The 26,780-nt window shown below is 42.5% G+C and overlaps 1 protein-coding gene and 1 long non-coding RNA gene across 5 annotated transcripts in view; both read right to left on the bottom strand.

Moving 5' to 3' along the window:
• Positions 1-26,780, bottom strand: part of SETBP1 (SET binding protein 1) — a 383,903-nt gene that overhangs the window by 245,538 nt on the left and 111,585 nt on the right. The window lies entirely within an intron of this gene.
• The window catches only part of LOC134760298 (uncharacterized), a 115,914-nt gene continuing 89,948 nt past the window's right edge, over positions 815-26,780 (bottom strand). The window contains exon 2 of the long non-coding RNA XR_010137581.1: positions 815-26,780. This exon is cut by the window's right edge and continues 79,148 nt beyond it. This is a non-coding gene — a long non-coding RNA (uncharacterized LOC134760298).

Raw genomic sequence — 26,780 nt, 5'->3', positions numbered from 1 at the left:
ACAAAGCCCACAAAAGACTCTGGTGACCTTGGCAGCCTTTGGCCACTATCCCACTGGCCATGGTCACTGGTTTTAAACCCAAGGAGTTCCCATGTCAGAGTGGAAGGCACACTCCGCTGGGAGTCTTGGGTTCAACGCAGCCTGACCTTGGCCAATGTCACTGCCCGGCTGAGCCTCACTTCCTCATCTGCAAAACAAGTTGGTTGAGATCAACGAACTCTGAAGTCCTTCTTTCTTTAAGGTTCGGTGATTTTATGATCCTCTAAATCTCGACATGAATAAATTCCTTTCTGCATGTGAAAAACTCTGCAATGAAACATCTCTCCAATTAAAAAAAAATGCTTCTTAAAAGGCAGCACAGACTAACAGAGAGTGCAGAATGTGGGGTTAGGCAGACAAAGGTTCGAATCCTGACTTGCCGCTTCCTGGATGTTTACACTTTCAGGAAATTATTTCATCTCACTGTAATAGAAGATTAAATGTGGTGATTTATGAAACTCAAGAGTGGTGCTGAGTGAGTAAAAACACCTGGTTAAAACAACGTTCAAGCCGTAAGTCAATTATATAGCAAAACAGGTAAGTCTGAAAGCTTATATATGTCCAAAGACAGTAAGTGCCAGACTTTTTGAGACAGCTCTAATTTCCCATACTCTGGTTGCCCATTGTTCCCATAAGGACACACATGTTTTGATTTCAGTTTGGAAAGTGCAGTCATGGTGCACCTCATTGTTCAACAGAGACCCACGTTCCTCCTCAACCAAGAAGACTTTCAGTGTTCGTAGTCCCCACATTTCCCCTGCACGAGACAACACTAACGTGTGAAGTCTTTTTTTTTTTTTTGAGATGGAGTCTCGCACTGTCGCCTGGGCTGGAGTGCAATGGCAGGATCTCAGCTCACTGCAAGCTCCGCCTCCCGGGTTCAAGAGATTCTCCTGTCTCAGTCTCCAAATTAGCTGGGATTACAGGCGCCTGCCACCATGTCCAGCTAATTCTTTGTATTTTTAGTACAGATGGGGTTTCACCGTATTGGCCAGGCTGGTCCCAAACTCCTGACCTAGTGATTTGCCTGCCTTGGCCTCCCAAAGTGCTGGGATTACAGTGGTGAGCCACCTCTTGAAGCTCTTTACTGGGCTAGATTCTTGCTTGTGTTCTGCGTGGAGGTGGTCTGACAAAGACAGAGACTGGGTGTTCTATTTCTGAGGCCTCAATATTTAACTGCGCGACCTTAGGAAAGTCACTCGCCCGGTTTGGGCTGTGGTTGCCTGGTGAGCCGGCTGGTTTGGAATGTAATGAAGCCTGCAGCTTTCAAAAGTAATGCTCTTCTGTTAGCTACCTGCGCTCTTTGTAAAGTCTCTTATTAAATGCTCTTCATTCTACCCTAATCACTACATAAAGTCATTTGGATCCAAGCCTTCTAGGTTTAGGAGCAGCAGGGCTGTGCCGCTGTGCAGACCTGCCTCCTGTCGATTGAGGGTATGCACCGTACCAGCTTGGAGATCCCTCAGTGCTGTCTGGATTTAACCTAAGGGGCAATATTATCATCTGACCCCAAACACAACAAGACCCAGAAGATCGTCAATTTCCCTAAATCGCTGGCTGGATACATGTTTAATGCATTCTTGTCAACTCAGAGTAAGACACACAGTATCCTGGGTCAGGAAAAGGCAAAAGGACCCACGGGGGAGGAAGGGAGGTGCAGAAAGTGACAAATTTGAAAGGTGTTTTTTTAAAAATCCTAACTGCTTCTTTGTTAGAACTGGATCCATAAGAATAAAAATTTAGGGGAGGGTATGATGTGGGGGTGATGAACTGCGGTGTTCTATTTCGTTGAACACAGGCCTCTGACAGGTTGTAAAAGCAACATTTATTTCAGCAGGCAGCTGAGGACTCATTCATGGAGAGGCTACGCCCCTTCTTTTGCTGATGCTCTGGTGTGCACAGAAAGGGTTCCCGTCCTGGCTTGATAACTGGATTTTGATGGGAAATTTCCCTTCTAGTAAAGGCAGAGGTAGGGGAATCACAGAGGTACAAAACTTACCACTTGCCTTTCCCAGAGTCTGGCCAGCCCCTCCCCAAAGGGCTCCCTCCCTTCTCCTCCTGCACCCCTTCCCCTCAGTCAGCTGCTGATCCCTCTCTGTCTTCCTAGTATATGCTGCACAACTGCCCCTCTAGCCTGGCCCCTCAGGCTTTCCTGAGAATTTGCATTGTAGCCTTTGCTTGCACCTGCTACACAACCCCTCCCCTTTGCTCTCCTCTCAGGAGTCGGCCCTAACCCCCCTCCCACCCATGAGTAGATTCCCAGGCAGATGACTGCAGCACAGAATGAAAAAGGCTTGTGGAAGCTGCTGTCCCCCTGCCCACCTGCCTTGCACTGGCTTTTATGGGATGCTCCCTTGGAGCCCCTCCCTCACCTTCCCCTCTCTCTCCCAGGCCTCCTTCTTTCATCTGTTGTCCCTGGTTCCCAGGGTCTCTCTACTGTTTCTCTAATTTGTTTATTGATTTGGGGAATCAAATCACTATTGTTCAGCAAAAGAAACAGTGTGATGTCACAGAGGACTCATTCATGTGGCCTCAGAAAAGCTATATTATAGACTCTGGACATTGAAGCTGGGAGGGTCCTCCAAGATCATCTCTTCCAAGTTTGTCACTTCGAAGATGAAACAGAGGCCAAGACAAGCTGCGGGCCCCAATTCCTGGGCATCCGTATGTCCTCAGGCTGTTGTTTTGCCTGTCTGAGTCTCAGTTTCCTCATCTGCCTGGCAACAGAAACAATGTGTTGGAATTTCAAAGAAAATCTTGACAATCCCAATTGTGTTGGTTGACCAGAGCAGCTAATGGGAAATCCTGGCTGCAGCCTCATACATGAGTCCTATCACTCGCCCTGCATCCTCCATGGGACAGAAACTGGAAAACACTATATGCATGAATAGCACAGGTATCAGTAGCATCAAAAAAACATGTCCAGAAAAGCTTCAGATTTCTGCCACTTGTATATCTCCAGCCCCAAGAAAATGACCAAAGTAAATAGTAGCCAAAGAGGAGTCTAATAGACTATGTCTCATTTGATAATTCAAATGTCTATTGCCCATTTCTCCCTTCCTTGCCCCTGAAAAGTAGATACGGGCTGCCCCGTACAGCCTCCTCTTCAAATCCAACTCGCACTTTAAAGTTCAGTTCAAAACTCCTGCTGATAACTCACATCTCAAAGTCCTAAAGTCCAGATGGGTTTTACCACACATTTTAATGTAAGATTGTGTGTGGTCTAACTTTGTTTCCTCATCGAGAGAGTTCAGTTCCTAATGGTGGGAACAATACTTTCCTCTATTACTTCTTACGCTCAACATGCACTGGAAATATGATGAGAGCTTATCAGGTGCTTGATTTCTGAATCAAGGAGAGAAGAGGAATCCAAGTCTTCACTTAGTTGCTGGCACAGGATGTGCCAAGGCCAGCAGCTATTTATCTTCTCACCTCGCCATCAGGGTCTGTCATATGAGGCAGTCCTCCCTGCCCAACAATATGCTTATGATATTAGAGGGAGGGTACATAGCCAATGTTATGAGATTTCAATTGACACTAAGTACAGCTAAACAGGATTCAAGGACCCCAAATTCCACATACTTTATCTTCATAGCCAACTCTACACACCTGTCCTTACACTATTTCACCTACCAGAAAAGGCTTGTCACCAAATCTGATTATCAATGCAAGCCAATTTTTAAAAACCTGTTCAGATTCTGACATTCTGGAATACTATGAATAGCTGCACAAGTTGTGCACTGCCCAACATCAGAGGTTACAGCTCAGAGTGCGGCCAGCCTGCATCTATCTCTTCTCTGAAGCCTTAAAGATCATTGTTTATATGGATCTCTGATTCTTAAAAACACTTGTCCTTGTCATGTGGGGTTTTAATCAAACATTCGGTTACATAGAGAGGGAATTTTATTTAGTCTTGGCTTATCACTAGAAGCTCCTACTTCCTAGGCCACCTAAAATTTGCCATCATTTAGACTAACAGTATGTCTGCTTTGCCAATTCTAGATGTGTAAGAAGCCATATATAATGTTTGCCCAATTTATTGTAATTAATTCAATTTAAAAAAAATCAGCAGCACTCAACCTGGCCCTTGGATCTGGCCTTCTGTTTAATTTGCTATCTGTTTTCTTTGGGCCAAAACTCCTCCTAACCCCACCCAGCAACCTCCATTTCTACCACAACTATCTTGCATCCAGTGCAAGTTTTGCATGAGGCAAGTTCTTGATATATTCTTATACAACTGTGCAAATTCAATAAGCTAGAGGTAGTTTCTAGAAGATTCTACTCTCTGTTCATGAGTGTGGTTCTCTGTACCAACCTTCCCCCATCACCCGACTCCCACTGGCCTAGGTGCCTTTTCTCTACTCCTTCAGCCCTTGCCTCAGCTATAGATCACATTCTCAGGTTATTTTTTGCCTGGCTCCCCCATTAGATTGGGGGTTTCTGGAGGGCAAGGGCCCCCATCTTTATTTATCATTATTTCCAGCCTATAGGACCTGGACTCTGTCATGGAACAGAACCGAAGGACCTGCAGATTTAACCTGGCAGACAGGGCCGCCAGCAGTCTCCTACAACTCCAGGAGATTTGGGGGTTCCAGGGTTATTTAACAACAGAAAACCCATCAGGGTTCCCATGTCCAGAAACAGATGTGGTCCATTAGTGGGTGAGCATTCAGAGGAACCTGAGTGTCTGACTCAAATCTTACATCTGCAGCACTCAAGACAGTGCTTGGCACGTTCTGCAGAATTACTATGTGTTTCTTACATAAATTAATTACTGAATACAAGCTGGATCCATCACCATGTTCTCTGTCTTTCCTCAGAAGGCAAAGCTGCGTAAGTTTCCCTTTTTAATGACGGCAAAATCATAGAAATGTAGAGCCTAGATAGAATTGGGGAGCTGGTTCCAGCTTCTCATTTGCAGATGGCAACTCTGAGGTCCAAGATCTCACAGAAGGCACCCTGCTCCCAGTCTAGCACACACTCAGCTCTGTCACACTGTCACATTTTGCAGGAAATCCAAGCCTCAAGAGCTTGCAAGGCCAATGGCTGAGTGGGCTATTGGCTTCTTTCTTTCCACCCCTGTCCAGCACTTGTCTCCCCATAATGAAGAAGAGTTTCCTTTAGGAAAGAGAAAAAAAAAGCCCTTCTTCTTCCCAGGAAAAAGCCAGAAGTTTTCACATCTCCTGCCATGTAAAAACATGGGGAGGAGCCATCACCATAGGGTATCTTTCAAAGGTAATGCCTCCATTTCAAAGATAGCCTGAAAGGACATGGCCACAGAATGGAGTGTTCAACTTTCATTCTGTTTGAGTGTAGGACATCAGTGGGAAAGACTCTCAGAGAAACACTTGTGGACAATGTCACAAAGAAACTGCATCGGTTTCTTTCTTTTTTTTTTTTAAGTGGACTCATTCCTTTTTACCTTTTTACAGCCTGTCTCCTCTCTGTTCTGTGGACAACTGATTCTCAGAATGAACATGTCACTGATGTGGCCCCAAAGAGACCTCTGAAGTCACCCATGGCTAATGCCATGGAAGGGACAATCTTGGCACCACTTCTGGCCTGTAAGGTTTTCACATCAAGGAAAATAATCTTGAAATAAGAGAAACCCCAGGCCTGCTGAAGTGTAGCATTTTCTCACATTTTAGCCCTCCTCAAATTATAAATGCTAAGAAAATGCCCCATAAGGTATCCTTTTCCAGCTTACATATTGGCTTCATCCCAGGTCACATACAGAAACTTGATTTTCAAGGTGTTGGCAGGAAGCAATACAATGAGCAACTGGGGCACAGACATCAGTGCTGCCACAGAACAGGCAACTCTCCTGGAGTCCACGGGAGAGAGGCAGAGATACCCATCCAGGGCACCAACAGGTCCCTTTTGCACTGCCCACATGGACAGCACTCCATGCCAAACCAATGAGCAAAAATATCTCACATGCAATCATGAGGAGAATAATTAATTACTGTTCATTTAATAAAATAGTGCAACCCACAAGTGCTTGAGAAAACATTTTTTCTTGCTCTCTTAAGGCTATTTTATGGCTCTGAAACTATTTTCTAGAGGAATCTAGGAGCACTAAAAATCAATCCGAATTACAAGCAAATCATAGATGGCCAAAGGGAAACTGTGTATTAAGAAAAAATGATTGAATTTGCAAAAACATAAATTTATTCAAGTATTTTAGGAATGACATCATCATCACTGTGGTATAGTCTTAACCTCTGCAGGGGTGTGTGTGGCGGTGGGGGGCAAGTGGGGGTGTGCATGTGCCATGGGATAGGAGGACTGGGAGAACAGAGGTAGAGAGCCACGTCTGCAGAGACTTACACGCAGGTCTCCTCATGAGAGTCTCCTCATGAGAGCCCCATACCAACACTGCCTCCACTTCTCTGCAGGCCCCTAATTCTACAAGCCCTGGGTATGTTGATGGGGCAGCTGCTCAGGCCACCCAGTAAGATGTTTCTGGGCCTCCTACAGCTAATTTCTATGGGGAATGGGATCAAGCTGTTATTCTCTGGTGAATCAGCCAGCTGTCCTGCTCAGAAAAGCTGCTACACAGGTCTTTAAAGCATGAAAAGCCAACTGCCTCCCTTCTCGTGTCAGCATTGAGACTAGCCACCTCAAGAATTCTGATCTCTGTGGGGGATCCGCACCAACAGGCCTTGACTTGGGGCCTTTTGCATACCCAGAGCCATGGCAGGCTTGTACTCCTCACAGGGACATGAGCAGCTGTGTTGCTTAACTCCTCCTCATGGTAGGGGAAGAAAGACAGATGTTGACATTCAACGTGAACTCAAAAGTTTAACCGCAACTTTAAATAGAATTGCTTTCTATCCCCTTCATTCCTTAGTTCTGTTGTTATCTTCAGCAGTCATAGTTCTAGTTAGGAATGTATACTTCATACCAAGGCAGGTACAGATTAGAGTCATATGACTGCACAGCAGCAGAAGGGCAGAGAATGGTCACCCTTTCAGAAAACCCATTCTCTTTACTGCAGTCAGCACAAACAATTTGCCAACCTGTAATTACTTTCATTGATATCTCCCTCCTTTGGCAAAGCATGTGGAGCAGTATGGAAGAGACACACATGACAAACAATGTGTGTACACACAGGTTTGAGTGAGCACATGCATATGTGTGAGCACGTGTGTATGTGTATTCATTTAAACATCTCTGCCTGGATGAATGTTCAGAGAGGGATGGGCGGATGGATCAAGGTTGCAGCCCGGAAAATGTTTTGCAAGGCTAGATTTGTCTTTTCATGAGTAAATAAAGTATGTTATGTTTTCAAAGAATTTCAAATTTAAGGTCTAGTCTAATACCTTATGGCAAGCTGTCTGCAAAAGACTCAAGGAGAATAAGCAATAGAATTGTTCTCAAGAAGTCTGTGTTCAAGTCCTGACTCTTAGATACACAGGAGGTCTTCAGCACCTCCCCTCTTGGAGTTTCAGCATTCTAATCTGGAAAATGAGGAAAGTGAATCTTTACTGAGTCATGAGCCCCCTTCAGAATCTTTTGAAATTTACATGGTTCTCCCCAGAAAATGCATATGTTCATATGTGGATATAATTCTGCATGACATTCGAAGGAATTAATCACCTGAAGCCAGTTTCTGGGTGAGGCAACATCCAGTGTCCCTTCAGGCTTGAGAAAAATCTCTTTTTTAATATTTCTGAGCAAGAAAATTGGAGCCTGTGGGCTTCTATTTCAACTTCTCTTTTCCTCGTTCCCTCAACCCAGTGATCTATGTGGAAATTTACAGCAAGCTTTGAAGCGCTCAAGTTCTAGAAAACTACTTCCCAAACTCAAGTGGACATGACATGATAAGGAACAAAAGATACTACAATTAGGATCTCCAGACCCTAAATCAAACATCATTCACTCAGCTGTGGCAATGATCATTGGAAAGCTTTGGGAATGGAATTCTCCTATGCTGTTTGGGGGTTCCATTATTCAAATGTTACTTGAATCTGACTGTGAATGGACACCAGGAAACCATAAAAAGGAAAGAGGCACTTTGCTTTCAGCCAATACTGTAAAGTTACCAACCCTCCATCTGTATTAAGGGATTCTAGAGCACTTTTCATCGTCTTCCTTAAAAATGACATAATGTCAGAGCTTAGGAGGCACCTTATACATTGTCTAGTTCAATTTTCCCAATGTTAGATGGGTGTTCAGGAAGGAGGGCCCGCGCCAGGTAGAATTGAGACCCAGATCCAGTACTATCGATTCTCAAATCTTGATTTTTTTTCCTTGTCCTTTGCTGCCTGTTTTGGAGACCCCATATGGGAGAATAAAGCAGACTGAATATGTTGGGAAGACAGGAAAGGTAGGAATATTTTGAGAAATGAAGAAAAGGGTACCCAGGATAAGAGCTCCCCACTGCTTTACTTTCTAATAAATGCAGTGATAAAATCCATTAAATCCACAAGGACCTGTAAAAATGAGGGAGAAAATAGTTCTTGCAGGGAGGCCCTAAGGATAATTTGCCTTTTGCAGGGCAGATGGGATAAGCCTGGAGAACGTGGTGGTCTCAACACTAGCTATTCTAATGGGGTGTAGGGACCCTTGCTTTCTGCATTAGATTCTTTCCTAAAAAGAGTTATTCTGAGTGTTTCGACTTCCTAATCTTCCTAACCTCTTATTGTCCACGGACCCACAGGCTTCAGAGCTTCTCATATATAATTTGGACTGATCTCCCATGAATCAGGCTTCCTAACACTTGGGTTTGAGTTTTCTCTGCAACTTTCACCCCTCACCTCCTTCCCCAACCCTAAGGTAATGAGCTGTGGCCAATGAGACCAGAGCTCTTATTAAAAGAACAACATCATCTGTACTGAGATTGCATTAGGGACAAATTGCTTGACAGAGCCTCTTTCCTGGATCCAGAAAAATACGAAAGGCCATGGGTAACTTTTCAACTTGATTTTTATGGCCTGGTTCCCCATACATCCCTTCCCCTCACAGTTCCAAGGAGTATTTCAGGATTTCAGATGAATTTTCCTTTTAAATCCTAAGGTCAGGAATCAAATGTACACATTACTCTTCTCTGAGACATGTATGTCCAGACTGGGGAAATGAGAGTAATTTCTTGTTTTGAATTTTTTTTTTTTTCATTTTGAAATAGATTCTTCCTTGGTCAGTTTCTGAAGTCTCTTCCCAGTCCTACTACAGAGAATGCTTGGGGTCAGCTTATTCATGTAATTAATTTTTTTAAACTTTCATCTTTGCTGGATTTGCCTTTATAGGAGAGTGAAGGGAAACCTCATGTTTCTAGGATCATAAAGTTGTGGTTTGAAAGATTCATCCAACTATTTCTCACATACTCCTCTTTCAAAAAATCAAGTTCCTAGAACTTCTGCTCTGTCTTCTCTGTTGACCACACATGAACCTTCCAGTAGTTGAATAGAAAAAGGCACTATTCTCACTGGGAAAAGAAAAGGCATCCAGGCCAAGAATTACCTTTCAGGATTTTGCTGCCAATGATTAAAATACAGAATGAATCTGCACCGTTGGACGTTATATACTGCTGCAGGAACCTAATCCTGCTTTGCGTGGGATTTGTATCCAATTGGTGATTAGGATGAGGGAAAGAAAGGATTTGTAGCAACTCCCAGTTACTCATAAGTAGCTGGTTAATGGTATTTTTGTTTGTTTGTTTTGTAAGTCTTCCTTGATCAATTTCTGAAATCTCTTCCCCAGCCCTACTACAGCAAATGCTCAGGGTCACCAAGAATCATGTTAGCCTGGATCAAATGTAATTAGAAGGGGAAACAAGCTCTGGAAGGGAACTCTGTACTTCCTGCTGGTTCCTCCTGCAGCTCACCATGTGTTCCAGAAAAGCTGATCTCCTCAGTGGCCCCAATGAGGGCCCTGACCGCTTTTCTGTCAACGCATGCGCTGTGTTCTTACAATTACTCTCCTTTCACTCTATACATCCCACCCAGCAGAGGCTTCTCAGCCCACCTCAGGTCTCCCCTCTGAAGGCTTCCTGAGCTACTCTGGTTGGCTCTGACCTTTCCCAACTCTGAAATTATGGCTTCAAATGAAGCTTAATTGGTAAATGGTAAATGTCAGTTGAACTAGTGACAACTTAAAAATGAACCACACATAGGTGGGCTCTGCTGTGGATGCTCATGGGCTAGTGGAGAGGCAAACAAAGAAACAAAGAGTTATAAAGACGTGTGAAGGAGGGTAGATCAGTCAGGGTCTTAACAGGAAAGAGACAGCACATCCAAATCATGATTGTTAAGGAGAACTAATTAACAATCATGTGGATAAATGAAAGGGAAGCACAGGAAGTTATTAACAGAAAAGCTGTTACTGCCTCTTGGCTTAAAGCACAAAGAGGCAGGTACTGGAACGATAGGAGCCTCCCGAGTGCTGGTGGGGTTTTGATGTCTTTCACCTCCAATCTAGTTTCCATTCTGTCACCAGAAAAACCTTTCTAAGAGGCAGATATGAAGATTCCACTGCCTATTCCTAGGTTCTGATGGCTTTGTTGACCCTGAGGGTAAAGTCCAAATTCCTTGGCTTGCTCCTTCTGGCTGTGCAGCCTCAGGACCCAGCCCACATGTCCAGCTTGTCACTTCCCGCACCCTGAAGCTGCCATCATCTATACCACCATGCCCTTGTGAATTCCATTTTCCCCCCTAATTGGAACACTGTCTTTGACTAGCCAAGCCCTACTTGTCCTTCAAGATCCAACCCAAATATTTCTTTCCTTGTTGGTCTTGCCTAACCCCTGAATGGAAGTATTTTACTTTAGCGTGCAAGCTCTGTATCACCTGTATCTCTTATGGCTCCGAAAAAGATGAGTGTTGAAGAGGGTCTCGGTTTAAGCAGGGCCAGAAAGACAGTGACCAATGAGACATGTATCCTGGGTCTAAATCTTGGACTCCCTTCCCAAAACCATGTGGTCATGTCCCAAAGGACCCATTTCTTCTTTCTGTGATCAGAAGGTCAGGATAATTCAAAGACGATTCAAAAAATAACATTTGTGGCTACTAGAATTGGCTTTATCCATACATCAACATAACAAAAAATATGGAAAACAACATTATGAGGATAACTCAAGGAGAACAAATGATAATGGTAGCAATGATAGTTATTTTGAGTCTCTTCTTCTGAAGTGCTCCCATGGCCTCATGCCCTTCAGTACAATGGTCTCCTCTGAGGCTGGAAAAGGTGTTGGGTTCCAGCAATAGCACTGTGCAGGACACCCTAAATTAGCAATATAAATCTTTCTAGAAATGAAGATCCTACTAGTTCCCTTACAACAGGAATAATTGAAAAATTAATCAAGGAGGCATAAATGGGCTTCAGCAAATAAATCCAAATTGGTAACATGTTGACTGGTCCAGGGAATTCTATATCATTTCCATTTGGGAGCTTCTGTTGGCTCTCAGAATCAAAGTGAAACTGCTAAGTACTCTTGGCCAGAAACATCTCAAAGAAAAACAAACAAACAAACAAACAAACAAAAAATCCAGCACCAAATATGAATGGAAATGTCTCTACAATGGCACATGGATAATTTAAAATAGGATAGAAAAAGTTTTGTGATTCTGAATTGAGTAAAATAAATTTAAAATGCTTCCTGATAGAGTACTTACTAATACTTTAGCAGAAGATGCAAAAAAAGAAAAAGACTCTTAAGATGGAAAAATGAAATCAGTGGCCATAAACTTTAGATTTACAGTACAAATATACAATCAGGAAATAAACTATATGTACGATCTATAAAATGTGGTTTTAATGTATACTGTTCCCTGTGTTCTGAGCCTTAGTCTGAGCTCACATTATATTGCCAAGTTTGTGCTACGCAAAATGATTGCCACAGAAAAAATGTAAGATTCCCACTGTTACCTTCCAGAGCTTACAGTGTAGTTAGGGGGTAAAGATTAACACACTCAATGCAGTTTTGAACCCAGTTCTATATTAGCTCTCTAGGGCTTACTGCGAACAATAATGGAATCCTGAAATGGAAGCTGCTGGTTCAGGCTGGGTAAATCTACATGTAAAGTTAGACATTAAAAGATGAGAAAGCAATGGCTAGGTGGCATGCAGGAGGGAAACTGAGTCCTAAACATAAGGACACTATGTTAAAGCACCATTACCAAGTCAGGTGCAATGGCACATGCCTGTAGTTCCAGCTACTTAAAAGACCAAGGTTGGAGGATTGCTTGAGTCCAGGAATTAAGCTATGATCACACCTGTGAGTAGCCACTGCACTCCAGCCTGGGCAATGTAACAAGACCCTATCTCTTAAAGAAAAAGCACCATTACCAGAAAAAAAAAAAAAAAAAAAAAAAATGGAGCTTATTATGAGCCAAAGTCTACTGTGGAAAAACAAAGTTCAGTCAGAAAACGTAGGCTAGTTTTCAGCATGTTAAGAGTTTAAGTGTTACTAGTAGTCACATAAGTGAGAAAATCAAAACAAACTGGTACATAAATATATAGATATCTTTGTGTTAGCAGAAAGACACACACATACAGCGAGAGAGAGAGGGAGAGAGTAACTTAGAATGAACCTTTCCTGAAAGATATGAAAAGGAGAAAATATTACACAGAAGAATCAAACATGATGCATTAGCAGGGAACAAGGTCTTGTGACCACTCCTGCTAAAATATGCCAGTGGCAGAAGACAGATTCACAGGCTTTAAGAAAAGCCAAAAACAGAGTTTGAAAGTTATATCCATAAGCGAAAACAGATTTTTAAAAAATAAACAAAGATCTCTTTTTCTACTTTCTCCTAGATAGATTAACTTTTCTTCCACGTTTTTCTATTTATTCTCAGCTTCCTAACATGGCATTTCCTTCATTTAATGGTAGGCAGGTGCATGTATGCACACATGGTACTTCAGGATAACAGAAATATCAAGAAGTGTGTGACAGAGGCAAAGAGGAAAAGGAGGTCTGAGGCATGACTTCTAGACCCTCCAGCACACTTTCCTGCCAAGCATGGAGGATTTACCAGACTTCTCCCCTGAAATTTAGTTCAGACACCTATAATTTAGCATAGAACAATGAGGCTGGATGAGCTAGTGCTCCCCCTAGCCTTATCTGATTAACCTTAGCTGAGTGAAGTGTTACTTCCTTTGCTGAAAAAATGAGTTGTGCCAGCCAAGCTCTCTTTGGATGCCCAAACCAAAGGTGCTCTAGCCCTACAAGCTCAGTGCTGAGCTCAAGGCCATGCTCAGGCTGTGGTGAAATCAAGAAAAAGATGACAGTCTCTGCCATCAAGTAAATAATGATCTAGCTCAGAAGAAAAAGCAAATGCCTGAAATAAAGAAAGAACAGTTTAACAGACCATGGAAATTCATATGAAGTTACAAGGACAACAGAACATAATCAAAGTTAAAAAGGAGATGTCCAGGGTAAAAACACCTTTGGAGAAGTCCAAAATGGCTTTGTGAAGGGGTTGAGATTTGAGCATAGAATTGAATAACTGGTAGGTTTTGAGATGGTGAAGGAAGAGAAGTACACATACACACACACACACACACACACACACTTACTTACATGTGCATACACAAGGACCCACAGCCATCCCCATGGGTGTCTGGCAGCTGCTGGACACACAGAATAAGTTAATCCCTCAGACATATGGCTGAGCAGCAAATAAGCAGGTTCCCAATGTCACCTTTCAACATGCTAGGAATACTTTTATTATTTTATTATTTAATTACTTGGAGTCTTAAAGGGTTTCTCATCTTTAAAGTCTTCTGATACATTTAAATCCCTAGAGAGAGAAAACTTCCTCTATCAGCTCTCCTTAGACTTTAGTTGTATGGACAAAGTGTGGGGACTGCAAACAGCCTGAGATCTTGGGAGAAGCTTGAGTCCAGGAGTTGAAGCACACACAGCGCTTATTCCAGGGGAGGCCAGGATCCTGCAGCAGCCTTGTGTCTAAGGCTTACAGAGGAATTTCCCATCATCGTTTATGTCTCACTGTGTGTTCTGTGAAACACATGTCACACAGACTGATAGGTGACATGGCCTGGAGGAGTGGAAGCCTTTGTACAGGCGCCTTAAGAATGTTCCCCCATACCCGGAGAAAAAAAACCATGAGAGTGTAAGAAACGATGCAAGCTCTATCAGAAATCACCATCCCACGTTGAGCTCAGCCTTTTTACTAATAAGAAGAGGGCTGGATTTAATGGTCCCCAAAGCCCTTTATAATACTCAAGTTCTCTGTTTGTGTGCTTGGGGCAAGTTGAACCATATTTATGGGCTTTTGCCTTCCTCATAGTGGATAGAACTGCATGTTCTCTCATAGACCATGAGAATTATGAAAATACTTTGGGATCCTTTAGTAAAAGCATTCATTCTTTTTAAGGTACCCATTAAAAGGGAGGGGAAAACCCAGATCCCAAAACCAAATCTTGCAAAATAAGTTAGCCACAGGATTAGTTTCGAACAGCTCTCTTACCCTATTCTACCTGTCGTATTCTGCCAGAATGTTCTCCAGGCTCTCCACGGACTCTACAGTTTAATTTACAAAAATTCATATCTCTTCAGAAAAATATCTGCTGCTTGAAATGAGGTTCACCTGATTTGAAGCAGACTAGAATATTCCATGATGAGGAATACATAACATTTTGGTCAAACTCACCTGGCCTAAGCCAATCTACGTATTCTCCTCTTTCATCCTCATAACCTGAATGGAAATAAATGTCACACACTGACTCACAGACTTGCACAACCATGCACACACTATATCCTCCACTTTAAGACATAAGAGATTAACTTGTTCAATTTTATAACCTCTTGGTTTCCTTTCTTTGTTTCAAGTGCCTCTCTTTTTTCAAAATCGTGTGTATTTGGGCAACTGGTTTGCCAAAAGGTGTGGATGGCTAAAAACAATTTACTTATTGCAGACACAACCTCTTACCTTGTCTTGATAACTAATTAGCCAAAAGAGTAAGGGATGAAAAAGGAGAAAAAAAATAGTTCCAATAACATGCCATTTTACCTCATACTTCTGTGTCATTTTGCCACAGACCATGAGAAGACATCACTACTTAATGAAAAAATATTCAATTGTCTAAATCTGAGTTTTCTTCCTGAAAACAGTAAATTTTAACTAGATATGAAAAAGCTTCTTTTAAAGAATATACCCTGTTTAGAGGTGGATAAAATGAAAGAGTTATAGAGAAAAATTAAGAAATGTAAAGAATGAGAAAAATAGTGAAAAAGAGGTGAAGAGAAAAGAATACAGAGAGAAAAGATAAATGTAAGAATTTAAGAATGTTAGTTTAAAGGTGCCCAACTCCTTGTTTTCACTATTGAGGAAGTGAGACCTAAAGTATGGAGAGGGGAAGAATAGGAAAGCTGGAAGAGGAAAATGAAAAGAAAGAGTAATCAAGACAGAAAATAATGGAGGAAAGGGAAAGGACAGGAATCTTGAAGCAGCTTCTGGGAGACTCATTCTAAGAAGTGCACGTCTCCAAGAAGTACATTCTGTCCTGGCTATCAGATGCAGTCCTGTGGACATGACTGCACCAGCTATATTTAGCTCCGATGTAACTCAAGTCAATAGTGTTCCATTAGGGCAGCTGCTGCAGAGTCCTGAAGAAACGTTTTACTACCTACCCTGGAACAGCCGTGTCAAGGGCCTGGGCCTTCACAGCTACAGAACTCCACTGTGTTTATATACAAAGGAGCAGCATTTTGAACATAACTGATATGACTGTTAACATAGTTTAATGGCCTGCTATATAACAGAACAGCACTTTCAGAAGACCAAAGTCATTACTCTCGGTTCCTAAGGATGTCCCTTCCCCCAATCCCTGCAAGCAAATATTGGCCCTTACCTTATATGGTGTGTTCTCTCCCAAGACCTTCTCTGGTTTTCTGATCTTTGCTTTAACTCCACATGGGGCTCTGTGCTTTGGAAGAATACTTTTCAATGTCTACTCAAGGACACCCAGGCCCAAATGACCCGCAGAAATACCTACAGGTTTCCTCTGATGCCAGGGGAACATAGCTGATTCCTACTGAAAACAAAACAAAAACAAAAAACAAACAAAAAACTTGGTTCTTGGAGGACTGGCAGGTTACCGACGTGCATACCCCATGGCCAGAAATGAAGACCTGCTATTACTAAGGAGAAGTGAAAAGTCTAGGAATAGTTGAGAAAGCCATGCTTGACCTGAATAATTCATTAAGTAATTATGAGTCATCGTTCTGGATATGGCATCTTATTAGATTTTGTGAGACAAACCACACATAGGCATTCCCTTCTCTCTCAAGCAGAGTCAGTTATGATGTGTGCATAAAGCAATCACATGGGTGGGACAGGGAATAGATACATGGGCTTAAGATGAATGCTGAGGAAGGAAGAGACAGCTGGAATCTAAGAAGTCTAGGAAGATTTTTCAGAGGAAGACACTTCTTTCTTGAAGAATGAATGGGGTACTGACAAGCAAGGAGAGCATTCCAGTTGAATGAGATCAAATAAGCAAAGTTGTCCCTTATTCTCTGGTTGTATATAGTCAGACACTTTTGCAAAGCTAAAGTCCCCAATCCTGCGCCTTGATAAGTATCAGTGGGTCTTCATAATTGATTCCTGGAACAAAAGCCATCTGCACAAAGTTTCTTTCCAAGAATCATCCTACTTATCTATGAACCTTTCTTCCATGAAACCAGACTAGGAAAGGTGAGCAGAAACTATCATAGAAAATGTTTGGATCCTCAGAAGAATGACTGTCTCTGTTTCAGAAAAAGATTCAGGGCCAGTGACATTGATGCAAAAAAAATGATGGAAGCACCAGCTCTGATCTGAACCTTGAAAAGGAGATTCCCTGGAGGATGGTGTATGCCAATTATTTCTGCCTGGCAGAGGAAAGCAAGAAAGGAGGCAAGTGCCAGGTGGGGTGAGAAGTTTACTGTAGCCGGAGTTCACCTACAGGCTGTCTAATTCCTTTAACCTGGGCTGGACTTAAGGGCTGAGAAGAACATTCTCATTAGAGTATGAAATGGATCATTTCCAGTGGCCAGACGGTTCCCCATAAATACTCTAATGACTTTATAGGCATGTCTGCTTGGAAAAGGAACAATTTAACTACCACAACGTAGGAAGTGCTCCTTTTGGATTCTGGGTAAACTAAATCAAAGACCAAGAAATTACCAAAAAAAAAAAAAAGTCTTTGTTAAATTACTCCCTTTCCCACACCTCATTCTTTCTATATGGCAAGCTCAATAAACAAGCGTAATATTTGTTTTCAAATTAAAAAAATAAAATTCATCTCAACCTTCAAAAGTCATTCAAACATGAATGGTCCCAATGTTGAGAAACACACACACAAATCCACACACATATGCAAACCTGTGCACATGCACACACATACTCCTCATTGGTAACAAAGTCAAGGCTTCTACTGCTGAGTATGGCTGTGTAGTGACAGTACTCATGTCACACTTCAACTGGATGACTTTCCAAAGGCAGTCATGTCCCTGTCAAGAAGTTCCTTTCTTCTACCTCGAAACAGATCCCAAACCTGTCTCATTCTCTGTCTAATCCCCCATCCTCAACCCTCACTCAAGCTACAAGAGTAGCTGCCTAGAACTTCCAGGAGGATCTCTTTACAAATAAATCTGATCTTGTCCTGCCCCTATTTAACCTTTTTTTTTAATACTTTAATTTCTAGGATACATGTGCACAACATGCAGGTTTGTTACATATGTATACGTGTGCCACGTTGGTGTGCTGCACCCATTAACTCGTCATTTACATTAGGTATATCTCCTAATGCTATCCCTCCCCCCTCCTCCCACCCCACGACAGGCCCCAGTGTGTGATGTTCCCCTTTCTGTGTCCAAGTGTTCTCATTGTTCAATTCCCACCTATGAGTGAGAACATGCAGTGTTTGGTTTTTTGTCCTTACAGTAGTTTGCTGAGAATGATGGTTTGCAGCTTCATCCATGTCCCTACAGAGGACGTGAACTCATCCTTTTTTATGGCTGCATAGTATTCCATGGTGTATATGTGCCACATTTTCTTAATCTAGTCTATCATTGATGGACATTTGGGTTGGTTCCAAGCCTTTGCTGTTGCAAATAGTGCCACAATAAACATATGTGTGCATGTGTCTTTTAATGGCTCCCACTGCTTTTAAGCTAGGGACAGGAATTTTCTCTCCTGGTCAACAAGGATGGGGCAGGTACTCACTCCAGTCTCATTTTCCACTGTTTCTCATCAGTTCATTGGACCTACACTGATCTTCCAGTTCCTCAAAATTTCCTCAGCCACACCTACTCCCTCTAGGGGTCTTTTGGAAAAATGTCCTCATTGCTGGGCTACTCTTCCCTTCTCCATTCACTGGCTCACTCCTGCTCACCCCTCTGCACAGATGCATCGGGAAAGCTTCCTGCCCTTCCCAGCACCACAGGTTTTCTTCAACGTTTTTGCCATTTTGAAACTGTTTATTTACATTTTGATTGTTGGATCCGTGCTCAGAAGGCCACCAGGGTTGGTGTGAAGATCGAATCTGAGAATGGGTATAGATATCCTTCAAGAATTATAAGCAAAATCTCAATGTAAATCCCTGCTTTTTTCATTGCTGCTTCTAAAGGACTCCCAGCCCCCAAAAGAAAGTGAAAGCAGAAGCATCACTTTCCCCAAACATCAAAAGGAAATGACATCCAAAGCAGGCATTTTTAAAATTTATGTTGGGCTAAGACGGTAGCCACCACAACTTGGTGAATAATTAGCCTTGAGGTCTCCTGGCATAAAATAAAAATCCACTTCCCTCAGGCCAGAGAAACCACTGACAACCACCAGCCTGAGTTTTGACAATTTCCCTGCCCATCACACACCTGGTTCCTAAGGTCCCAGTAGCCAAAGGGGAGTAAATATTAACTATGGTAGGGAATGATTTGTCAGTCATGAACAGCTGTCCACAGTTTCCAAGGTACTGACCTGAAAAGGAGATGAAAGGAACAAAGACTGGGGTAGCTTCCACACTGGGCAAGACATCTTGCCCTTGCCTCTTGGTCTGTTATCTAGCCAGTGATGCTGATTTCTATACCTACACATTCAGGTTCCTTTACCCTTTGGTTTTAGCCAAGAAGGGGCACCAGCAGGAGATCACAAAAGCGAGGTGAGTGAGGTCAGAAGTATTGTTTTCCCAGCTTCCTCCATGCTGGGTCACCCCAGGCTAGCTGTGTCCTTAACCAAAGGCCATAGCTGCTATCAAGTATACCTCCAACAGAGCTTGCTTGTGCCCTCTTTTTAGCTCCCTGTCCCCAGCAAACCTACACATTCTGAAACTGATCCTCCTTCTTGAAGCCTAGTGTAATCATGGTTCTTCTGGGCTATTACTATCCCTGTGATGCTGCAGCAATCTTTGTGGTTTCCCTACACCCAGCTCACAACCTGGAAGTAGAGAGACATCATTTCAATAAGCACACACATGAGCAAGAGTGCAGTTTTAGGAGATGAGTTTTAGGAAGTAAGGAATGTGTTTCTATGCATGCCTGCATTTCTGTGATGTGGGGTGGCTGCACGATCTAATAGGCAAGGCTTCTCGGAAAAAAACCTATACTTGATCTGACATCAGAACAAGGCCAAGTTTAGGTGGGGCATGCATAGGAGGCTAGTGGAGGGAACAGGAAAAATCCCAAGCAGAGAGAACAACCTATGCAAAGGCCCTGTCCACTCTTATACAAAGGTTCTCACCTGTCTATTAAAGCTATTATGGGGAACACACAACCATTTTAAATGTCTACACAAATACAAGATGTTAATGACAGTCATAATTCTGTTCATAAAAATCCTCAAGGCTTGATTTTACTTCTCCAAAGTTTCTTGTAGGCCAAATCTTGTCCACAGTGCCCAGCACAATGGCTAATATACAGCTGAAGTCCAATAAACACAAGCAAATAATTGATTGATTCAAGGAGGAACCAAAGGATGGAAAAAATCCAGCAGAGACCTAGCACTGCCTATCAGTGGAGGCAGGTGCATGAAATGTGGATGAGTTGACTTCAGGCTAAGCATGGAGCTGACCTTGGGCAAGTTACACTTACCTCTACATAATGTTTGTTCAGGTCTCAGGCTCCAAGATAGGAGATAAGGGAGAGTTATTTTGGTCTTTTGAATGCTTAGGAAAACAGCTGAGCTACACGTAAGTGACCTCCATTCCTAGGGCAATATGTTAAGTTCAGTCTCAGTGTGAGGTTTCCAGGTCCCCACAAATTAAAAACACAGCATCAGAGAAGAGTAGAGGTTTCCTTATAACCCAGAGATACCATTGTGGAAAGCCCCTGTTGCCGGAAAAATGATGACTTTCCTCATAAAGGGGAAGTGCTACTTTAGATTCAGCCACTTTGGTTTTTCTTTCCACCCTGGGGTGTAAGTTTGATTCCTGGGTATCTTCCTATACCTCAAGGAGTTATAAAGAACCCAAGAAAAAGCCAAATAAATCCACCTTCACTTAGGTGGAAGGATTTCATTGTTCCAGAAAGAAAAGATGGTCAGAGGGACATTTCCATTTCTGTAATTAACCTCAGTGTGGCCTTAGGGAGCCACCTTCCTTCTCTGGGGCCCAGTTTTCTCATGAGTAAAATGAATGGCTTATACTAAATGATCTATGAGATCTTCAGGTTTTATGATTTTTGAACACCATTTTTTTTTTGTTATTGTTTCAGCAACTATGTCTTGAAAGTCTACATGTTCTCAACATTATGTTATTTCTTGGGAGGGAACAGTCCATCCCTGCACCCAAGGATTCTTATCTTGTGATTATGGTCCTCTTAAGAGGGTCTATGAATCTCCGGATGTTGCATATAACATTTTGTGTCTGTGTGTATATTTCCTGGCCTAAAAGCATCCATAGCTTTTGGGTCCACAAATGGATCCTATATGCTTTTAGTAGAACAGCATAAATGCGACTGCTTAGATGTCAGGGAATGTGTTCATAAGACACCAGCATCAAGAGCAAGCCCAACATGAATCCATCTGCCAAGCACTATGACAACCTGGGTTATCTTCCAGAACAGGATGGCTCTGGATTTGAGATGGGATCAGAGAGGTGAACTGCTAAAGAAAAAGAGAGTTTGGGAAGTCAATGCAAAAGTATAATTGTGGGCAAAATATGCTGTGTTCTCAAGAAAAGAAAAAAAAATCTCTAATTGCTGTGGGAATGAGCTCTCTCCATGGCGCACCTGGAGGTTCATGCACTTTCTCTTTTCTACCTGTCCTCCATTAATATCAGCCCCCAGAGTACCGGGTTCAAGGAAAGAGCAGGACTCTGTTTTGCAGCTGGGAGGTGGTGCAAGAGAGAGCTACCATTTTCGCCAAGAGAATTCTAAGAGATCCTGAACCTGCATCTGTGACTCACCCTGGATGGGGCCACCTCCCACCAGGCTATACCAGGGGTAGGGACAGGGTAGTGGCTTGGTGCTTTCCATCATGGTTAACAGAGAATAAGTCGTGACAGCTAACAGTATCATATTGCTCTGAGATTAATGCAAAATAGATGGCATACATTGATTTTAAGGTAAATTTAAAACATGTAATGACAGAGTGAAAGCTATGCCATACACAGTTATACATGCATGGGAGAAAAACATGTATAAATCGAAGCTTAGGAGTTATAACTTACATAGAAAGTGCTATTATTCAAAAATTTAAACATATGTGAGACAACATATAGCAAATATGCTGACATATGGCATTGAAACCAATACGTCAACACTTAGAAGTAAGAAAACATCTATAAAAATACAATAAGCACAGTTCTCTCTTTACATTGAGGCCACAAATGAGACCACTGCTGAACATCTCTGGTTAAGCATTAACACACATGAGGATCCGCCTGTAACCTGTTCGTTAAGGTGCAGTGCCCCAGCTAATTAATACATCACTGGCAGATCAAGTTCAGGGAACAATATTGAGCAAGTGCATTCCTGAGGCCTCATTTACCCCCCTTCAGGTAGGCGGAAGTCCAGAAGGGAAAAGGGGATAAGGGAGAAGAGAGAGAGATAAAATAAAGGAGAGATTATTATTTTGCTACAGTAGAGCATCCCACAGTTGATAAAAGTGGTGTGTGTATGTGTGTGTGTATGCATGTGTGTGCGTGTGTGTGTGTAGCAGGCTTGCATGTGTTGGCCAAGTTCTGAAATCATGTCACTTGAGAAAAAGCTGAAGGAGTAGGAGCTGTTTAGACAGGGAAACCCTACATTGAAAGAAGGCTATCATAACAGTATTCTGCCATGTGCAGGGATTGCTGCTGACTGTGGGCATAGACAATGCTGTATTGCCTGTCACTTCCACTCCCTGGGCCTCAGACTATTCATCTGTAATGTGAGAGACTTGTATGAGATGCCTGATTCTCAACTCATGCTGCAGTTGGAATCACATAAAGAGCTTTTAACAAATACAGATTGTGGGGCTCCACCCCAGATAAGCATCTCTTTAGGAGGGAAACAGGCATTGGTATTTTAATAGTTGCCCAGGTCATTCTTACGTGCATTCAGTGAGGATGGACAAGCACTGGTCTAGATTACCACTAGATAATTCTAGATTATCCTGGAGGTCTCTCCTAGCGCAATAGGCAGGAACCGTTCTAGCTCTAAAACTTTACTTAATTCAGTCATATATATAATTCTCTTCCCATTTCCTCTGTGACTCTGGAAGGAATCATAATCCTAAGGGAAATTCAATACATAAAATATTGATGTTCATTTTGCAAATACCCGATAAATAAATTCACTGAGCTGACTGAAAATGAAAAATCTGTGGAAAGAGAACTCCATTATAGAAGATCTACTTGAGTCTTAATTCGGGATCAGTTTGCTCCAACATTCAGCACATTTTTCACCAGCTTGATTATGTCGTATCCCATCCACAGCAGATTAGAAGCACAAATTGGAAGGTTAGTTTGGTGAAAGAGCTGGTTATGTTTATTAACAGTGGAAAAGGAGAAGAACTAGCATCTTCACAGTGAGAAAGGAAACTCAAATGATATAAAAAGACAGCACAGGAACCAATGTAAAATCAGAGTCTAGGGACGTTTAGTGTAGGGGCAAACTGCTCTACCCATTTTTAAAGACTGACAATATCTCTGTGTTACTCTCTAACAATTAGGGAGAGAAGAGCTTATGTTGACTGAGTTCTATTTAACAAGGCAAGGCCACATGTGTATGTGTGTATGCTTTTGTATCTGTATGGTGATTTTCTAAGCAATGATTTTAAATGTTCAAAATTTGAGGGTTAGCATAAAACACTGTATGTATAAAATACATAAAATACATGTATTCTTGTCAGGCTTTTAAAAATACACCCGTTATCTATAGCCTTTTCCACCTTAAAAACATTCTTCAGGTTTTCATCAGATAATATTCACCCTGGATATAACCAGTAGATGAGTTTAGAAACCCCAGAATCTATAGGTGGGCAGAATGAGACACAGTTTCCCCTGCCACTCTTAGTCAGTAAACCTGATCTAAAACCGCTCAATCACTCCCACTCTACTTCTAATAACAGCTATAGTTACCGAAGGAGACTCAGGCTATGAGGAAGAAGACTTGGTGTTCGATGTGCCAAGTAGCAATGAGTGAATTATAAACCTGTCAGGGTTCCTGACACTATGAGGATCTAAAAGGAACCTGAGACCGAACAACTAAGAGACCACCCATGCTATTTCAGGGCTCATCACCATCACTGTGGCATTTTCATAAGTCATGGTATTTCAAGAAAAGAGAATGAGGGGAGTGGGAAAATATCCACGGAACTGGTAGACCACTGACTATGGCAAGCAGTGACCTTACTCACAATAACATCCCCTCATAAGACACTGCTATTTTATACTAGATTAACTACACTTAGGCAGAAGCAGCACTTTATCAACTTACTTTTCTGGAGCACAGGAATCATCTTTTTCTTGAAACTAGAGGGGAGGGCCTCTGCCACATTTTCAAATCTGGATAAGCCTTGATCCTCCACTGCATCTGAGCCTTATCTATAATATTAGGTAGAATGTCTTGCATCCATGAATGTTTCCTGCTTGATAACCCAAGGAAGAATTATCACATACAAATATCAGATCCTAAGACACATTTTGTCACCAATAGTCATCCGTAAAGAAAATGAATCACGATCCCAAGTCACATCCCTACCCAACACCATTTACTGAAGAGCCTGCAGTGGTATGTGAAGGTAGGAGGTCCAGCAAATCTTCCTGTTGTTTATTTGAGTGACTTTAGACAATGAGGTGATACGTTAGGGACAGCACTGGGTAAGAACCACACCAAGAGGGCTGGGGTCATTGCAAACCTTTGTGACTTCCCAGCAGGTTACTTTCCTCATCCAAACTTCAATATCCTCTTCTATAAAATGAGAGATGTGCTGGGCAATGTCTAAAACTCCTTCTATCAGCCCTGGGAGCCTCTGAATTACGATCTCATTGCCTCCAGTAATCTCCCAAGTTTTGTACACGACCATATCTTCCTGGAAGTCCCCTCTGCTCTTTCTGACTCCAGTACCTCAGCCTGGGTATGAGAAGAACAAGCTTCTAGTCCCAGTTCCACCTCTTGGTAGTGGGGTGCAGCATTTATCTCTAGGACAACTAAATAAAATGATCTCTTAATGCATCAAAAATTCAGCCCTAGAAGTCATTCCTGTTTAAGAATATTTTTTTCAAACAGCTGTATCCATCACAGACAGTGAATTTTACAAAATGCCGTATGATGGCTGCAATCTTAGCTATTTTAGAAGAGCTAAAAGGATTACAGTTGTGTCCCAAGGGAAAGGTGCTGCTGGTGTCCCCATTCCCCCTCTTATTTAGCCCTCCTCTGTTCATACTCTGCAGGCTGTTATTATCTTTATATTTACCTGCCAACCAACCTCCAAAAAATCTGTTCAGTCACAGTAGTTACAGAAACCGAAGAAGTGGCCAATAGTCCAACTCTGACTAACCCCTTGTTAATGGCTAAGAATTAAAGAACAATTTCTTTTTGCAATTAACATACCCTGTACTGTAAGTATATCATGAACTAAAAATAACATGTCCTCCACAATCCTTTGGCCCACAAGAAGCTCAACAGAGGGAGGGAGCGAAGGAGGGGAAGAGAGAGAAAGAGAGAGTGGAATGACATGCCATGAATCCTAAACATCTTCCTAATTGGATAATTAAAAGAGTTCTGGATGGCAGTTCAAAAGGCCTGGATTCTGGTAAGGGCTCCTCTACATATTTAGCCACCTGTGTGGCCTTGGCTTGATCTTGTACCCTATCTAGGCTGTTTATAGGATTATAGGTTTGAAACCTAGTAGGCACCCCTTAAAAAGTTATCCAATCTATTGTTCTTTTCAAACTTTCTCATGCATAAGAACCACCTGGAGAGCTTAATAGAACACACAGGGGGTCCCCACCACCCAAGTCTCTAATTCAGTATGTCTGGGGTGGGGTCCAAGAATAGGCGTTTCTAACAAGTTCCCAGGTAATGCTGCTGCTTCTGGTCCTGAGACCACACTTTGAGAAGCACTGATCTGGCCCAGTGATGTCAACCAGGGCTGGAAATTAGAATTCCCCTGAGGAGGGGCACTGGCAATATGCCGGTGCTCAGTGCTCAGTGTGCACCAGGCCTTTTCAATCAGAATCTCTGGTTGTGTGGCCCCAGCATCTCTATTATTAACAAACTCCCCAGATAATCTTAATGTGCAGCAAAGGTTTAGAACACTGGTTCCACCCAGCTGCCTCATTTTATAGATAAAAAAACTGAGGTTCAGCAGACCAATGACGGCTCATTCAGCACATGCATCTGCAAAAGGGGAGGTTTGGACACAATAATTTGGAGACCCCAGATTTTAATTCTATGGCTGTCACACTCTATAGCTGCATTTCTGCTTTTTCTCTTATCCTATGATTCCCAAATAATAACAGTCAGGGAGACTTTCTTCATCTGGCCACTCCATGTAACCAGAAGGAGAATCCAACAGGACCACTCGTAGTTGGAAGGCTCTTGCATTCTCAAAGCTCTCCTCCGGGTAGTTTCTAAATATAACAAGCAGTCAGACACTCTGAATAACTCTCGGCTGACTTGGCTTCCCTGGGATAAACTTTTTTTTTTTTCTCCTAGATTATGCTATACCAGGAATAGAGCCCTAAGGGGAGAAATTCCTCTTCAAAGTCAGAGCTAGATAACACTGTGTGTGGTATTCAGGTTGTTCTCCTTTGGAAAGAGGAAAAAAGGTGGGAGGCAAACTTCTAAAACCAGCCAACATCAAAAAGCATATTCCTACTTTGTCTGTGTGGTGTGCATGGAGGGGAGGCAGAGGCGAGGTGGAAGCGGCCAGGCAAAAGACAATTAACACATCCTGCTCAGCAGGGGGAGGAACGTGGGCATCCGGTCCAGGTACTCCAGGCGGTGGTGGGCAACAGGGAAAGTAGACATGCCAGCTCTGGCAACTGCCCTATGCTGGCTCTACCACCAAAGACCCGGAACCCAAGTTGGGTGCACAGTTTGCTCCCTGAATGGTGGGCTCAGGCACGGCTCTGACTTCATTTCTCAGGCAGGCAACAGACATGTTTACCTTGTGCTCTGGCTCTTGCTGTTCCTTGCAGTAAGGGGGAATTCTATGTGACCTAAAAATCATCTGGAACATATACAGACATGGATATCTTCTCTCTCACATAAACACAAAGTCCTTTCCCCATATTTCCGTGCAGGCCGAGCCTCTGTATTTTCCAGCATGACACTGTATTTGAGTATTGTAGTTGGATGGGACATT

The sequence above is a fragment of the Pongo abelii genome, chromosome 17 (genome assembly GCF_028885655.2).
Source record: "Pongo abelii isolate AG06213 chromosome 17, NHGRI_mPonAbe1-v2.0_pri, whole genome shotgun sequence".
Classification (NCBI taxonomy): domain Eukaryota; kingdom Metazoa; phylum Chordata; class Mammalia; order Primates; family Hominidae; genus Pongo; species Pongo abelii.
This window is presented reverse-complemented; position numbering and strand designations above follow the sequence as displayed.